Below are 19,482 nucleotides of genomic sequence, written 5' to 3'. Positions count from 1 at the left end.
AAAGGTGAAAGGTGAACGAAAGCAAAGCGAAAGCAATTAAAACCAAATGCAACAGCAGCAACAACAACAACAACAACGACAGCAATCAAAACATATCAAACAAAAACAAAGAAGAGAACAAATAAAAAATTGTATGCATACAGATATATATATTCTCTTTATGCTTGCTTAATGATATCCCAGAAATGGGTAATATAAAAGAGCCAAGCGGCAATAAGTGGAGCCAGAGCAAACCGTTTTCATGCAGCCAAGGAAAATGTGAAACGAATCGAATTCGCTTGGCAATCGAGACAAAATTAACAAAGGCACTCACCTCACATTGAGGAATTCTAGATTAATGCAAGTCGTATAAATACTTTATGAGCTGCTCAGACATTTTTGTTCTGAATATCTGCAATAAAAAATTAAATTGAGCTGCAGCTTAAACAGAAAACTTGTGCAGTTTAGTACTGCTAGAAAAATTCTATTGAGCACTCCATTTTCATTGACAAAGGAAATTCATAATTGTGAAACATAGTTGAAATTTGTATTTCTAAACATATTTTTCAATGATTAAAATATGACTTTTCTATTATTTATTTATTTATTTTTTTATTTATTGATTATTTTATTTTATTTATTTTTATTTTTTAAAATTTTTTTATATGAATTTGGGTTTAATTTCAACAAGACACTGTATAGATCCTAATATTATTTGACCCAAAATGATCTGATTTACTGAAAAAAAAAATTAGCTAAAAAAATACAACAAATTTTAACCGAAAGCTAAGAAAACAATTTCTTTACTTTAATTTTTATTTATTTTTTGCAATATAAATAAACTTAAATAAATAACTAATGTGTATTTAAATGTAAAAATATAATTTAAATATTTTTATATTTATATTGCAAATAGCAACAAAAAAAATTAAAGAATATTAACATTGCAGATTTTACAATTACTTAATATTTACAGCAATTCAAATATTAAATTAAAAAATAAAATAAGAGTGAACTGTTTCGGCAACCATTTTTAATATTCCTAAAAATTACATGAAAACAAATATAAATTTACGAACAGACACGGCTTAATTTCACACAAAATTAATGTAGCTTCCACACAGAAACCAATAGCCGGAAATCCTCTTAAATATCCGAATGCCTCCCTCTCTCTATTTCTTCATCTCTCTCTCACTCTCTCTCTCTCTCTCTCTCTCTCTCTCTCTCTCTCTCCTCTGCTTTGATTATTCATGGCAATGCGTCTGATGCTGAAAATTTGTGTCAAATCAAATTATTTTCCAAATTCTATTAAGGGCAGCAAAAGCGGCAAATGATTACAGCTGGCGCGGATTCGTTAACAGAATATGCAGATGTATTAACAGAGAGAGAAAGAGAGAGAGAGAGAGGGAAAGAGAGGAAGTTCTTTGGCAATTTATGGCAGCGCACAAAATTCGCATAACCAAATAAATTTTGTGCTGTTGCAATTGTAGCTATGAAAATAGTGCCATGGATATATCATATATACACATACATATCGGATATATATGTGGCGAAATCACAAAACATCGGCTGGGGAATCGATGTAAAACAAACCAAAAATAAAAGTAGAAAGCAAAAACAACAAAGTTCATTTAATAAATACTTTTTCGTGATGAATTCGACTGCTGCCGTGCAAATGTTCGTTCTCCGGCACGTATATTTTTTTTTTATTACTCTCATTTTTCAATAAATTTGATTACGCGGCGCTTTGTGATTATTGGCGCGTGAAAAAATAAATTTAATTTTTGCTGCTTTTCGTAGATGTATGCATGTATATGTATGTATGTATATATTTATTTTTTTGGGGCCAAACCTTACCTAAGCTGGCTGGTCTGTCATAAAATGTATTTGGCAAGCTGGACGCCAGGGGGCGCCACCGGCTCAGCGGCTCTGTTCCGTGTGCTCGTAAAGTTCGCACCAAAATAAATAATAAACTCGCCTTTCGTTTTTCACCCAGAAATTTGTTACAATTTTGTTGTTCTTTTTTGTTCCTCCTGCTTTTTCGCCTTTGAGTTGGCCATGCTACCTTTTTTTATAGACTTGTTAGAGGTACTCTACATTTGTTAGGCTGCTTGCGACGCCAGAAGTGATTCTGCTTGCGTGTAGTAGATTTATATGCTCTGTTGATGTAAATATTTGTTTGAGGAAATCTTAAGGAAATCTTGTTAAGCAAGTACAAGGTTGTCCATATTCGACTGGCAGCCTTATATCTGTTGACAGAGCTGCCAGATCGCTGCAATTTGATTCTTCGCATGTAAACTTATGTATTCTTATTCATACCACTAACCATATTACTTATAGACTGGCCAAGTGGAGAAACTTTTGTCCCGGCCGAAAATCTGTCTCTTATCTGTCTTCGATTTGGTCGCTTGAGCTCGAGCAGTGAAAATATTTCACGACAAAGTCAAAACGTTGCAAACGCTTAAACGGTACGAGTTCTTTCTCATATCAAGCATAGGTTTCTCATATCCTGTTACTCTATCTATCTCTCTCTCTCTCTCTCTCTCTCTTCTTCCTTTGCATATTCCGTTACATATGTTTGCCCTGCTCTTTACATTCCCTTTACTATCAATCACAATGTGGTTTCTCAACTCTTAGCAGCTTCTTCTATCGAACATCACGCTGCTCTGCTATCTCACTCTCTGCAGCAACAGCTATATCTATCTCACTCTCTTGGAGTGCGACTTAGAGTCAACTAAGAAGCATTCTGCCAACTTGAGTAATATCCCACTCTACTCTAACAATAAGACGATCTCTTGTCATCTGATATTCTCTTCACTCTAGGCTAATCAAGCACCTATAACTATTCATATTTGATTTTCGTATATAGCAACTACAGTCAGCCCCATGTAGAGCATCTAATTGTCGTTTTGTTTGCGCTGTCTCGTTATTTTTTGTCGCCAGTTTTGTGTCCATTGGCCGTCACTGATAAGCTCGACGCGGGCTTGTATAGCCAGCGCGCTTTATTTATGATTTTTGCTTTGCTTTACATTTATGCAAGACTACATACAAACAAGCACACACACACACACATATATATATATATGTTTAATGGAGTTCTGTGCACGCCTTCTGATCGCTGATTGGATGAGGCGAAATGCAATTTTATGGCGCTTAATTCTTAAATCCATTCTTATCAGGTATATAGCACGGCCGGGCTTATTACTTTATCACTGTAAAATTAAAATTCCTATCTCTGCTCTCGCTCTGCTCGGCTTTTATTTTATGTAAATAAAATTGAGGCTGGCCGCTTGAAGTGGACATGACATGAATGCTTAAATAGAACGTTTATACAATTAATATATATATATATGAAATAAATATGTTTGTATGTATATATACTGATATTAATTGTATAAACATTATGCAAGTACGTTTAATTGCCCGCCACGCCCACGCCACATTTGTTACCTGCCGCCCACTTACATAATAATGCCAATTTTTATTGTGTGGCTTTGGCGTTAATCCAGTTGCCATGAAAGGCAAGAGAGGGGAAGCAAAAAAAAAAGGGCTCATTACATTAATTAAATTGTGGATTATTTATGCAAAATAAAATATGCATTAATTTAAATATTGTAATGCCAGCATTAAAGTGGCTTAGCTATGTAAATGGATGGGCAATGCCGGTGAATACCATTTGTGTATGTGTGTGTGTGTGTAAGTGTGCAACCGCATGTGTGTATATAGAGTGAAGTCAAAGGCCTTGCTTGCATAAAAGTTTTGCTTTACATACTTTCTGTTATTAAGAAATATTAAAAATAAATATATATTATAAATGTTACATTAATTAAATATTGTTAATATATGATAAATAACAAATAGATATATATATAATACATTAAAAATATTCAGGTGTATTTTTTATAATTTTATAATTAATTAACATATATTATATTAATAAAAATATGTATTAATATATTTTATATATAACTTTATTTAATATACTTTTATTTCTAGTACAGTTTCTTAGTCCAACACTCCGGACTATGCTCTTCCCTTTATTTATTTATTATTATTATTTTTTCTCTTGATTATTAAGCCAATTTCTGTAGTTAAATCTTTCCTTGCTCTTTTGCATATTAAAATATAAATACATTTATTTGCCTTGCCTTTACCCGCAAGCCCATCAGAAGCAAAAAATGATGGAAATTCTGAGTCATTCTATATATACAAAAGATATCTGCTCAATACTTTTACATTTTCTTTACAATTTCCAGCTAATATTTGCCAATTTGCTTATTTTCCGCAGTTGCCTGGCCTTTTTTCATTTGAAAATTGCATTTGCTTGGCATTCAATGCAATGAAATAACTATATATACATACTCTTATTTATATTTACCAAGGAGAGCCCATGCCCCACAGGCTCAGGGCTACATCTTAATGTAATATTAGTTGAGAGTAGATAAAGAACTGAACTTTAGCCTAATATATATATTTATATAAATTGGAAAAAAACCCAACCCACTTTATTATTTGCCTTTTAAATAAAATATTTGCTTATCAAATTTTCCCTTGTAGTGCTCTAATATAATAATTTGTAAATATATAAACTAGCTCTCTCTTAACAGTCAGTTATGTATGTATTCCACCTCATGTGCAAATATTTTTCTATAAATAAATAAATCCTTCGCATTGATAACGTGCGCTCGCCCATGCTGCGGGGCAATAAAAAAATTTTGAATTGCAAAATAAACGTAAACTAGCTGTGAATAATGCGCGGGATGCGCACTTATTCCAAATAGAAGAAGTCATGATTTCTGCGAGTAACAACTGGAGCAAGCCGTGTCTCGCCTCTAAAACTCAATTCGACGAAACACTTTCGCCCTTTATTTTTATTTTTTTGCAGTGTTTTTTTATTTTTTATAGCTAGCAATAAAAATAATAAAAATCGACAGCTTTATTTATGGCGCATGTTTTATCTCTGCATGGCAGCGGCAGCAGCAGCAGCAGCGGCAGGAGGCGGGTGGGAGGCAGCAGGAGGCGCTGTGGGGCTGTGCTCCCTGTCTGAGGCTTGGCCACTCCTTTTTGTAGTTTTACCGTTGACACAATTTCGATTTTAGCCGATTGCTGCTGCAGCTGTTGATGACTGAGAGAGAGAGGGCGAGAGAGAGGGAGGGGGAGAGAGGGAGCAAGCAAGCGCTGGATGAGCTGCACGAGGGGCTTTGGTTTGGCTTGGCTTGCCTTGGCTTGGGTCGGCTTGCTCTGGCTTGCCACTGCATGCCACTTTTTACGATGCAAATCGAGCAATTTGCACTTTTATCGCACGAACGGGACTTTGCACGCTTAACACTTGCGTGATTTATGTGCGCAGCGGCATTGCTTGGTTAGGTAGCTGGGCGTGGCAGCAACACCAGCTGCAATTGCAGCTGTATCTATATCTATATCTATCTGTATCTGTGTTTGCATCTGCAACTGCAACTGCAACTGCATCGACATCTGGCTTAGATAATCCGTAAAGTGTCAGTTAACACTTCATTTGTCTATGTCGCCTGTAGCCAAATTCGAATTCGCATAAGAATTCAATGGCTCTGCGCGTTTACGCTCCACTCGAACAACATTTAAATGGGCATAATTAATGCGGCTATTAGCTATTAGCTCCCAGCAGCAGCTGTTGACTATTCAAATAGTTTCAAGAGCGTTACGCTGTCCGCCCACCGCCCACCGCCCCTAACTGCCGCCCCCAACTGCCGCCTGGCAGCAAGTTTATTGGCATTGTCAATGTGCTGGAAGCAAGTTTGTTCACTTGCAAGTAATTGAAAGTCATTCTTTATGCAATAATAAATGAGTTTATCGCACACTTGGCCAGCCTCTCCCTCACTCTCTGCTGCACCCTCTCTCTCTCTCTCTCTCTCTCTCTCTGTGTGTGTGTGTGGCAGGCACATCAAAGTCTCCATCTATCTCGGCCAGGGCAACAGCTTCAATTTCAGTTTGCCGCTTTGAAGCGTCACTTTGATGCATGCGGCCGCAGCTGGCGCAACGCCAAGCCAAAGGCTAAAGCTAAAGCTGCACAGCTGTATCTGTATCTGAAGCTGTCTCTCTCTCGCTCTCTCTCTCTCTCTCTTTCACTCTCTGTGTCTCTGTCTGAATTGGTATAAACAACTGATTGCTGGTCGTTTGAGCACCATTAGCCCCTTACCGCTTACCCCTGGCAGCCAACAAACGCTGCTCGGCAGCGCTGACCGTGTCTCGACACATTGCCAGTTCATCACACGGGCCCAATGACGGATTTACTTTCGGTTTGACTTGACACCAATGGCCTCAATGTCTGTCTCCCTTTTGTCCATCACCAGTTGTGCGGGAGTGTGTGTGTGTGTGTGTGTGGTTGTATATGTCCAACAAATGTTTGCAAATCTCTGCACAAACTGCTGCCATCAAGCGCCATCTCTTCTGGTCAGCTATCCGAATGCCCCAATTGACAGCTGAAGCTGGAGCTGCTCTCAGTGCGCACTCAAGCTGAAGTTTTTAATTTCAATTGTGTTTGCTTTTTGTTTCTATACCCCCCATATATGCATATATTTTAATTCGCTATAAATCTAATTAGTGAAATCAAAAGCTAATCATGCGTTAACAATTTATGCCCATCCGTTTCATTCCAGCATAAATTTCACAGCATTCGCCGCCATTCCACGCCCAGGCGCACAATTTTCCTCATTATTGGGGGAAGACAATAAGAAGCAAAAAGAGAAAACGCAATGCTTGCACAATTGTTGACCCTCTTTCATTTTCCTTTACATAATTCGATTGCGAAAACATTTTCAGACAGTCTCTGAAGTTGCTGAAATATTGACTATATTTTGCTTGCATTGTCAAAATATAAACAAATTAATTGAGCACAAAAGTCAACATATTTTAGTGTAAGGGCAGCGAAATAGCCCAAGGCACTGAGCTAACTAGCATAATCAATGATAATGAGCTAATCAATCATAATTTATCAGACTTAAGCAGCAGCAGCTACTTCACAGACTAGAAGTTATGCAGAAATTAATAGGGAAACTGCCGGGAAAGTGCATTGACATTTTAACAAGCACTGTGAGAAAATATGCTAAAGGTTAAAGAAGTCTTTTAAATGATATTTAAAAGAATAAATTGATATAAATATATGTAAGTGTAATATATATTTTAATATAATAATGTTAATTAATAAAGGTATAGAAAATAATACAAAATATAATAGATAATTAATATATTTATAATATATAATAAGCATATAAATAATAATTAATATACACATACAATATTAATGTAAAATATTTCTTTATCTAAAACAGCTTAAGAAGAATTAAACTAACTTAACAACTAAAGCGCTGGCTACTAAGGCCTTCAGCTAAATATAAAATATTCTTAATTAATATACGTATGTATATAATATGGCATAAATATAAATAATATTTAATGTATATTTTATTAATAGAAAATATTCGTATTATTCAATATTTTTATTTTTATCAGTATAAATGTAAATAATAATTAATTATTTAAATAAATAATTATATATTAATAAGTTACACCATAATGACTATTTATATTTTTACTATATGCATATTAATAATCAATTATATTTCATATTAATATTATATATTTATATTAATATTACTATCAATTAATATAAAATACAATTGTTTATTAATGTGCGTTTAGTAAACATATAAATTGTAATGAAAATACGTATCTGAATTATTAATAGATAATTGCCAAATGAAGAAGACACTGAATAAAAACTCTGAGCAAGCTGTCTGCATAGCTCTTTCAATAATAATAATATCCCAATGCCGTCGTTAGCATACTTCCCTATCCACTACTCACTGCACTTGTGCCCAAGCATGAACATGAAATTAATAAGCATCATAAACCCATCGAGCATAAGGACTTGAGGAAAACACTTTTGTGCTTCAGTTACATGCCGCAGAGAGCTGGAGAGTGAGAGACCAATAGATATGAGCTATTATTGAAGGCAAATAAATGTTTGTTTGTAGGAATCTTCACAGTTGATAAGAAATTTAAATAGAAGCCTTTTGAGTATCTGATTTCTGAGAGCGAATGAACTCTTCACGCGTTTATCAAATGGCATGAAGGTGTAAGGCTCACAGAGAACATCTGAAGCACAGTGTGAGCGGGTTGTCTGCATAAGTCTTTCAACCGCCTGTCTGTTCTATGTCAGCAGCAGACTTCTCCAAAGACAACAGCCTCGACTTGCTCAGCTGTAATTCTCTGAGAAATCAAGCAAAAACGAGTGCAGAGTGCTTTTTATATGCTTTTAAACAAATATTAAGTGACTAAGCTTTATCACCTTTCGATGTTAATAATAAATACAATTTTTTTATATATATAATAACGATAATTTTTTCACATGTGTACCGGAAAAATCTATCGATAATATTTATTAAAAAAATACATTTTTATTATTATATATACAAAGTCATGTAAAATTCTATAAAATAGTTATAAAAAATCATAAAGATAAAACGTAAATGAAGTCGCTTGTTTGTCGCTCATCTCTCTCTCTCTCTCTCTCTCTCTCTCTCTCTCTCTCTCTGTCCAACGCTCTTCAATTACATAATAAATTATTAAAAAGTAAAAGCGTAACAAAAGGTTTTAACAAATTTTTTGCCTTTGAATTTCCTTCATTTATTTGTTTGCCCACTCTGTGCCTAATTGGTATGGCAATAATGTTTTTTATGGCACAAACCAAGCGCAGCTTGTCAGCTTTTTATGCAACGAAATTTCATATTCCACAAATAAATACATTTCCACTGACATTCAGAGGCTTGACTCAAAGCATCACATAAAATGCAGATTTTTACCAATTGTCATGAATATTAAAAAAAAAAAAAACAAGAAACTAAAAATAAAAATATAAAAAATCATGTATAGTCTATATATATATTAAACATTATAAAATGCTAGAGCTAGGCTATGTATTTAACTACTCTATATATTCGTTATGCGTCGAGCGTATAACTAAAACTTTTATAGTCTTTGGGTAGGGGGCCACGGGGCCATAAACAACAGTCACTCACTTTGTTTCATAGGCCATTAAAATTTTACGCCCCATTTTATAATGATTTCCAGCAATGATGTGCAAATGGGGCGCCAGATAAACGACTGATTTCAATTTGAGATGCGAGTGCGCTTAATTGAATTCGCGCGAGGGCTGCTTAATTACCGAGTGTCCAAAAATTTTACATCAGCAGCGCGAAGCAAATCAAAGTTGTTCAAAATAAATATATATACACCTCGACTTATATACATGTACATGTGTATTGTGTACTGGAATAAGTTTTAAGGTTAATGCAATGCAAATTCCGTCACTGCTGCGCATTATCAAGTAGCCGTCCCGTTGCCCAAAAGTTGTCCCGGCCGGGCCGTCAAATATTTGCGCAAAAATTTATAGCACGCGCTTGTTGCTAAAGCAGGTTTCGTTCCCCGACATCAGATAAGGCGGAGCCTGGGCAGCAGCACCAGAAAAAATAATAATAAATAAAAAACAAAAGCAAAAGCAGAAAAACGAAAACGAAAAGTTGACAAACAATGCGTCGAACGGACCAGCAGGAAGAAAAATAAAATAAAACAAAATCAGGTTAAAATTAAAATTTCGCATGAATAAACCAAACAAGTGCGAACAATCCAGCGCCCAGCTGTGCCCTGCTCTGCGGGGCATATCAATGTGGGCGTGGCCGACAGTCAAATTGTTAACCTAATAAAAATTACGGCCTAGTTGGGACTGAAATATTCATAAAATAATATTTTTTTGTAATAGCTTAACTAAATATGTTTATTTTATTTATTATCTAAATAAATATGTTTAGTGAAGTTTGTCTATTTTTTATTAATATTAAATAATATAATATATAAAATCTGAGAATATATTCTATTTCATAATTACTTATTGATTTTATTGAAGATCTGAAATTTGAATATATATTCTCTTATTTAATAACAAATATTATATGCAATATTGTTGACTGCCCTCCTTCTTCCTTATTCCTTCAAGAACATTTTTCCACTTTTTACTTCTCCTTTTTTCATATTTTTCTTTCAACTTCCAACTTTCCACAACAAATATGCCCGCTCAACTATTTGCCAGCAGTTTATTGCAACAAAATGGCAACAAAAAAGTAAACCTGACACAAGCCGGAACGATAACGAGTAGCTACCCACAGCAAAAGTCACGTTTCATACGCAAAATTATGAAAATGCCAAAAAAAAAAAAAAAAACAAGAAAGTGGCGCATAATTTTGAACTTTTAGCCAAATGCCCCCCCAAATACCCCAAACAGATTTTGGCCAGCCTGCCCTGCGTACTCTGCCCTGACGGAACTAACCATCCTCATCAGGCTGTGCATATTAGACACACTTGATTGGGCTGGCCAAATGAGGCGATTTTAATTAATTCATCAGCTGATGCGCGCAGCGATGTGTATCAAGAGACCCAACGCTTGCATAAGTGGAATGCTAATCTCTACAGGGTATATATATTCGAGATGAATTAATAGAAATTTCAACTCTCAGCTCTACATATAGATCAAAGTTGCCACAGAGCAATTAGGAGAAACAGCTAAAAATCAACATTAAGTTCATTAAAGATTTTTATTTGTCTGCTGCTGGTGCTGTCGCTGCTGCTGCTGCTGTTGATTTAACTAATGCCATTCATAAATATTTTGTAAATTACTTAAGATTTCGCATAATTTGAAGGCCGCTTGGCATGCGGATTGACAGTGTAGAGCAGCGGTAGAGCAGCGAGACAGCGGGACAACGAGACAGGCGTCTCATCCTTTGCCAATGTCCTGGCAGTTGCTCTGTCAACGGCTTAATTCAAATGCTGCGACAAGGGCAGACTGAACATCATGCAGGGAAGGGCGGAAGGGGCGGGTATAGTCGATAGGCTGAGGGAGAGGCAGTGCGAAGGCCTGCCTTTGTTAGGCACCCAGCAGGCACTCTGGCACTTTCCCCGAATGGACGTGGGACTTATGCTTTCGTACACTCATTAAAATTCAACAAAATTGTTGCCAAATTAACTCAAACATAAGCGAGCAATAAAATTTCCATATTTTCCCTTGCCACCAAGATGAAAACACACAAATACATACAGACACAATCACACACACACACACACATAGCCGTGGGGAGAGAATTGACAAAGTGGTTTGCCTCCTTGCGGCTTGGTTCAGCCAGCGTTGCCAGCGGCCCAACCCTTCTTTATCTAGCTGGGTGACAGCTTCGCAAATCCTTAAAAATGAGACGGCCCAGAAAACTCGGCTGAAACTACGCATTGAAAATACAAATATTGAAACGGCAAAAGCGAAAGCGGCTTTATTTAAAGTGTTAATTACGTGCTGGAGCTTAAAATGGCCAAAAGCAAACATATTCTAGCTAGAGCCTTGCGGAAAGTCCTTTCAAGTCCGTCTACCTTTATTGTGTGGTTTGCCACACGTGTCCCATATCAATGCACACACACATACACATTGATATATAGACGTTATTATACCTTTTTTTCTAAGAAAACTAAACCTGAGCATGGCCTTGCCCACACACTTAAAGCTGAATGATTTGGCCTTGGCTTGAATGGGTTTTCAAGATTTAAAAAAGTTTGGAAAAATGTGCTTTGTGCAAAAATTCTAGATAAATAAGGAAATTTTCGCAATAAATAGATTAATAATTCCTAAGTATGTAACTCATATACATAATAAATAAACAAAATCAATCATATTTGGCCTCTCCGAATGCTAATGTACTTTCTTTTTCATTCATTTGAGTAATTATTACTATATAGCACTTAATATGTAGTTGAAATAAATTATATATAAACAACATTAACGCACTTACCTAAGCTTCCAAAAGTCAATCATATTTCGCCTCTCCAAATGCTGCTAAATAAATAATTATGGCTTCTCTATTTCTGTCTCATTCTCTCAGAGTATGCTATGGCCATTTGCAAGCAATTACTTATGATATATTTGTATTCACATTTTGTCTCGCTCGCACTCACAAGCCGCTGTCATAGCTGGTCTCGCGCACAGCTCTTCTCCATATATGTATGCATGCTTCACTTGAATATTTTTATATTTCTTCTCACTCACACTGCACCGCCTGCGAGCGTGATCAGCTTTCTCATATGAGAAACCAGCTGCTGTGATTGGTCGGCCACGCAAGCGCAACGAACACGACTGCTTCGTCTTAGTCTTCATTCCGATCCCGAAGTCAAGCTAGCACTGCACTGTGCACACACGACCTGAGCTGCTTTTATAGCTTAACATTTGCTGGTCAGAGCGAGAGAGCATAATTAGTTCGCTTTACAGTGCACGCTCATCTCTTCTCATTCGTTTGAGGCTTAAGCTGTTCTTCTTCTTTCAATCGTGACAGCAAAGAATACTCTTTCTGGCTCGCTTACTCGTATTGAACTTTATATGTATGTTAATCATATTGTTGAGTGTATTTATACTCTATTTACATGTATGCTTCTTCTTTAATTGACAAATCAAAGAACTTTCTGGTTAGCCTGCTTACTTACTTTGTTGAGGCTGCTTATAAGTGAAAAATCATCTGGTGGTCAATGCATTTTACTTGCAGCGCTGCAAACAATATAAGCAAAATAGATTTTAAAAATTGAAAACGATTTCTCTTGGAGTCAAACTATATTGATAATCTTCAATTATATTATCTGCGTGGGTAAATAGCTAAAGCGATTTACATAGAAAAACTAGAAAAATTTACGACAATTGCACAAACAATTTTTTACTCTGGTGCAATTCTCTCTTTTTTTTGTATTTTTTGCACAGATTTCAGCAATTGCAAATAAGATTAATACTTTTCAATTCGCATTGAGCTGAGCTGAGCTGAAACCGAATGGAAAGTTTTCCTTAGAAATTCTTTTTGGCGGTGTCAGTGACACCGTTACAACTCGAACTTTTCGTACAAAGCCTTCAGATTTTATTCCATTTCTTGTGGTACTTTCTTTTTATAGAAACGAGATTTTGGTCTATGTGATTCAGTTTTTTTGGCACTCTTTTCGGGTATGTCCTTTTCCATTGCTTTCATCTTGGCAGAACTTCAAGAGTTCTTTTAGGGCCACTGGCCCTATTGACGCCTGCAGCGACCGCGACTCATTGAAATGGGTGATAATTTACCATTGATTGCACTTTGTCGCTGAAGTTTTGTGCTGCTGACAACTTTGGCCACGGGGGCCACCAAGGCAACCAGGCCAGGCCGGGCCGGGCCGGGCCAGCCAGAGCGCAGCTAGGCAACTGCAATTTGGCCTTTTTCTACTTTTTCCATTACAGTTTTTATCTTTTACTCTTTTCCATTTTTTTTGTCGCCCTTTCGAGTGCAATTTTAGCCATTTTCATATTCCAGCGCTTGACGCCCACAGCCCCCCAGAGCGGCCGTCTTGGCCAGTTGGTAGCTGGTTCTTTGTGGCAGCCACTGCTTAGCCGCTATTAAGTGGAACTTTGTGTATAAAAGCAATTAGTTGAGATTTGGCAGCTCCTGGGGGCTAAGCCTCGGCGATAAGCCAAACAAAGCAACAAACAGGCGACGATTTGAGCTAAATCTGACTTGTACTGCCACGCCCCAAACGCACCTTATCTCCGCTTGCGGCCAGGCGCGCGTCCTTGGCTTGGCAACTGCGTCACAAACTTGTCACTTGCACTTGGCAGCTTCATCAATTTCGGTTAAGCCGGGCGAGCTCAATTGCTTAGCGCAGCGAAGATTGGAGATAGAAATATACAAGAATACATATATATATCTGTGTGTGTATATATGTTATAATATTGCGTATACGTAACGTGGTTAAGCTCTAGTTGCAGCTGTGTAAATTTGCTGAAAAGTTTTGTCTATAAATTTCGTTGCCATTATTTGACCTGCTTGCATACAATTTCACTCACACACACACACACACACAGCACACACTGTGGGGCAACTTGAGTGAAGCGGCCTCAAGACACAGGCATTCGTGCATGGCAAACACTTCAATTGCAACGCACCAATTACAAGCCTCTGCGGGCTGGCTGCTTGGCACCGAAGCATAACTAATCTTTTGAGATTTCCAATTAAAAGTAAAACAAGCAACAACAAGCTGTACTACAAAAAACATAGAGATATGCAACAAACTTGCCAAGATGCTGCCTGAGCTGGGCTGCCCACAGAATGTTCCCCTCTCCCTCTCTCTCCATCACTCTCTCTCTTTCATTTTTTTAATGTTATTTTCTCTTCATACATTTTACGTGCAAAGTGTCTAAATTAACAAGGACGACAAAGTCAGCCAGTGGGGGTGGTGGGGCGCTATTTGCGGCTGCCTCCTGCTTTCAACTTTATAATTATGTTAAGCATGCTGCACAGCTGCAACTGCGGCAACGCGCCAGCTTAGCCCTGCCACGGCCATCATATTTATTCTTGCAACTTGGTTGTCTTGGCGCACATCAAAATCGCTGCACGCCTTTGGTTCGTTTAATAGGCCAAGCGACTGATGCCGCCTCAGGCAGCATGCACTCGAGACCCTTACAAGAACCCACACACACACACACATACTCGCACATAGAGCAGGCCCAGTGGCTGTAAAGCTGAGCTGAGTTTGCAGTTTGGCTTTTGTGTTGTTGCCGGCTTAAAGTTGTTGCTGGTTTTAGCTTTCACTCTTGCACTTTTTCTTTACTTTCTATTTCAGTTTTTATGTTTTTGTTGCTTTTCTTTTTGCTTTTGCTCTATGTAGCCTGGCTATGAAAATTACTTTTACGTCAGTCATATGCACCACTCGGGCAGCTGGTGCGTATGAGTAACTTAATTAGAAAACTTTGCCCATAGCCAATGTGCCAGCACATCAGGACGCCAGGCCATAAGTTTTTAGTAGCTGCTGCTCCTGCTGCTCTAGCTAGTTATGCCCTGGCCTGCCATTGGATTCGGCTTAGATCTGCTGCCGCATCGAGCTCTTGTTATCCCTTCAATGCATGCCTGCACGCCGAGCCAGCCGAGTCAGCCGAGCCAGCCAAGCCGCCTCCTGCCGGGCTGACTTTCGACTTGGGCTGCCATCGATGGCATTCCACTTAATTTGTGCACGACTTGCCATTCATTCATTTCAGCTGCATTAGCTGAAATTTGCTTGCCAAACTCAGCTGCATTCGTTTCGTGCTGCGTGCTCCTTGCTCCTTGGTCCTTGCTCCTGGCAGCTGAGCTGGCTATAAGTGTTCGACAGGCGCCTGCCATCTGCCTTTCAAGTGAATTTCTTTTCAAAAGCAATTACTTTCCATACAAAACGTATTGAATGCAAGCACATATGGCCAGGTGACAGGTGGCAGGAGCCGGATCGCAGCTAGCAGGAGGCGGCTGGCAGCTGGCAGCAGGCAGATTGAAGTCATGCCAAATCCAAGTTTACATGCTCTTTGAGTTATGTGTCGACAGGATTTCACGGGGATTTCATGTGAAAGCTTGCTTTTCAAGCAATTTTTGCAGCAGCATGTGCGACGGACGGGAGAGCGACTTCAAATGATTTTAACAGTTATTATTGGAGAAATGTACAGCTACAGTTGAGTATTTGCTCGAATAAAAAGAAGAAAATAACTCCTCTTTGTATTATTTTATTTGCAGAATTAATATATAAACAGAATTTGGGATAAATTTTCCAGAAGGGATATAATTAGAAATATTTTTTTAAGAAAGAGATGCTAAGAGATTCTAAGAAAACCCAATTTGAAAATTTGAAATAATAAAAATCATAACAGTATGAAATATTTTTCTTTTCAGAAATTTTCAATAGAAAAATTTTGAACTTATTTTGCGGAATATTTATTAAAAATATTGGCATATAGATTTTAGGTCTTTAAAAAGACAGACCAAGGGACAGACTCAGACCAGATACCCTGCAGTCTACTTCAATGCAATTTCATTGAAAATATGATACTCCTACATTGACTTCAGGTTATACAAAGCCAAGCACATTAAATGAAACACAAACTGTGAACATTTTAAGGAAAATATTACAATAAATCAAATTCAACTAATTCAATTAGGACAGAAATAGTTTAAACAACCATTTAATACACTCGAATGCCTTCTAATTGTGCAAAAACAAATCAATTTTGATTGTAAATGTATTTGTGTGGAAAAGAAGAAGAAGCAGCCGATCAATGGGAAGCATAAAAAGCGATTCGTTTATTTATAGTGCTGAGAGTTTCATTAATAACACTTTGGTCACCAGCCAAACACATGTGAAAAGTTGAGCAAATTTGTAGAGCTGTCCCCGCCGCACACACAAACACAAATCTGAATCAATCACTCAGCGTAGAGAAAGCAAGTGTGAGAGAGAGAGAGAGAGAGAGACTGCTGTGTGTGTGTGCACCTATATAAATATATAGTAAAAATCGCTCATGCCAGAAATGGAACATTTTGCGCTATGCTTCGTGAAATGGCCAAAACAAACAAATAAAACGGCACAACAATAACAACAACAAATAATTGCGCTGGGGTAGCGTTTAAATCAAATCGATTTGAAGAGCTCTTTAAAAATATCCAAAAATAACACAAAATGCCTAAAGGCGGGCGGGACCAAAAGGGGGTCGCACGAAGGAAAAGGTCACCCAAAAACTGAAAATCGAAAAGCAGGCAAAGGCAAAGGCAAATACATAGAACAAACAAATGTGGAATCAAGCAAAACATGCAGAAACAGAGGGAGAGAGAGGGAGAGAGAAGGAGTGTGAGAGTGTGAGAGGTAGAGTAAAGCTTTTACTGCTATACAGCTGCTGCTGCTGCGTTCATTTTTTATTAGAGGACACATTCGGTGCGACGCTATTGGAAAATGGCGAACATATTTGTCCCTGGACGGCAATTATTGTTATCGTTATTGGCATCGGAGCTTGAGATTGACTGAAATTTATTTCAGTTTGAGTGCATGGCCGAGACGCTCGCTGCTCATGTCCAAATCGATGACCATGTCCATGTCCATGTCCGAAACGAAAACAAAACATGTTAGCAAATGTTTGTTACAGAGAGTCAGGCGACCAGCAGATGCCCTGCAAAGCAGGACATGATTGAAATTCTCGAGTTGATATATGATGTACAAAAAATATCGAAATAATTTCAAGTGAACATGAATCTAAATTCGAAATTTGAATACCTTTCAGATATATTTTAATAACTGAATGTAGATGGGATTTGTTTTACGAATTGCACATTATAAGAAAGAATAATTAATTATTCATCAAATAATTATTTTTATTATTTATTTATTTTTTTTTTATACCCTGAACCCATTGAAAATGGGAAATCAGGGTATAATGGTTTTGTTAAAAGTATGTAACAGGCAGAAAGAGGCGTGGCAGACCCCACAAAGTATATATATTCTTGATCAGGGCGACAATCTGAGTCGATTTGGCCCTGTCCGTCTGTCTGTCCGTCCGTCCGTCCGTCCGTCCGTCCGTCCGTCCGTCCGTCCGTCCGTATGTATGAACGCGTCGATCTCAGAAGATATAAGAGCTAGAGACTTCAACTTCTTTTTAAAATGTCCGTACATATCACGCGCAGATCGAGTTTATCACTAAAAAACGATAACTCATTCCGATATTTTTTTATCGATAAAAAACCTTATCGAAGATCACTTAAAAAATTATATCTCCTACATCTTTCAAGCTAGAGTCTCCAAATTTAAAATGTATATTAAGATGAATTTTATACAATTTCGGTTTTTGTTAAAATTTACCCCCCACTCCTAAATCCACCCCCTCACCATCATCTTTGTAAAAGTCGTATATCAAATACTAGAGACTTGTGCTTCGGTATACACATACATTTTAATATTATGATTACGTTCTGAAAGTTTCATTACGATCGTACGTCTAGAAATTAAATTATTCAACAAATAAGTTGTCATTATATTGCCAACACTGCAGCGCAACCCAAGCGCAATCGCCTGTATATGTGAGTGTGTGTATATGCGTGTGTTTGTTTGTATGTGTATGTGTGTGCGTGTGTGTTTGCTAATTATTATTGAAATATCAGTTGCTTGTAGGGTTCAGGGGATCTCGTAGTCGAGCAGTCTCGACTAGAGCTTTCTTTCTTGTTTCATTTATGTTTATCATTTATTTTTATCATTTATTTTTATTTATTTATTTATTACTTCGTTTTATACAGTCGTATGTATATTGGATGATTCACTGAGTAATTTCTTTTATTAGTGAAATTTAAAGACGATTTTTTGTATTATACAAATTCTATTTAGGTAGTAGATAAATATGATCAATAGATCCCTATTTATCTGGTACATAAATATGGTTAATAAATCCTTATTAATCTACTACGTTTTGCCATCTTTCGTGCAAGAGATTAATTTTATGCTCACAAAAATATATTTTATATTAGAATATATTTCTAGCTCTTATAGCTTCACTAATCAAGACATTCTTACAGACATGTGGAAAGACAGATGCAACTCAAATCAGCTCATCATATATACATACATATATATATATATATATATATATATATATATATATATATATATATATATATATATGTTCTTCATTATACATATACCCCAAGTGATCTGCCACGCCTCCTGGCATCTGTCACATACTTGTTAACAAACCCAATATACCCCGATTTCCCATTTGCCATGGAGTCAACCAAAAAAAAAAAAAAGAAATCCAACTGAAAACAGGCTCAAAAACTCATTTTGCTGCTGGACGAAGCAACAAATCTCTCTGCATAGCTAGACAAAAGACTGGGCCTATGCCCAGTCCAAGCGATGGAGCTCGGCTCTGTTGTTGGCCTTTTGCGGGGCTGCAGAGCTCAACTCCTTTCTTGGCCATATTTAAGGTGTCGCTGACTAAGTCGATTAGTTAGCCAGGCTCTCCCGCAGTCTTTGTTGTGGTTGTTGCTGTTGTTGCTGTTGTAACTGAATCGAAATCTAAATCGTTGTTGCCACACAAAACCCAACGCATTACGTTGCGTGTCAATTTCGATACACGCCCACACACACACCCAGACACACACGCACACAGATACGACCTGGCTTACAATTCCTTTTGGCTTTGTCTTTGACTTCCTCTGTCTGTGTTTTTTTCTCTTTTTTTGTTCCTTTCTTTGCTTTCTGTTTGGTTTTTGTGTGCGACCCCAAAATCATGGTCAATGTTGTTTTTGCAAATTGTGCGGTTTTGTTGTTTTTGCCAAGCCAAAGATAGTCCGAGCTGCACCTGCTGCCCGCTCCTGTTAGCTGATGCTGCTCCTCCTCCTGCTGCTCCTGCTGTTGCTGCTGCTGTTGCTGCTGCTGCTGTGGGCGTTAGCTAAACAATGTGCCGCACGTGTTACTCTTCGACTTGACTCGCCTCTCGCCCCTGGCCACGCCCACTGCCACAGATTTTCTAATCAGTTTTGTAATTGTTTCTTTTTGCTCAAATTTCTGTTGTAGTTGTTGTTGTTTCTGGGCCGTCAGCACCACAAAGCGGGTCAGGCAGGCCGTGCGGCACGCCTGCTTAACCTTCGAGCT

Source organism: Drosophila navojoa, chromosome 5 (genome assembly GCF_054131105.1).
Source record: "Drosophila navojoa isolate 15081-1374.11 chromosome 5, UAZ_NAV_1.0, whole genome shotgun sequence".
Lineage (NCBI taxonomy): Eukaryota > Metazoa > Arthropoda > Insecta > Diptera > Drosophilidae > Drosophila > Drosophila navojoa.
Note: the sequence above shows the minus strand (reverse complement) of the source record.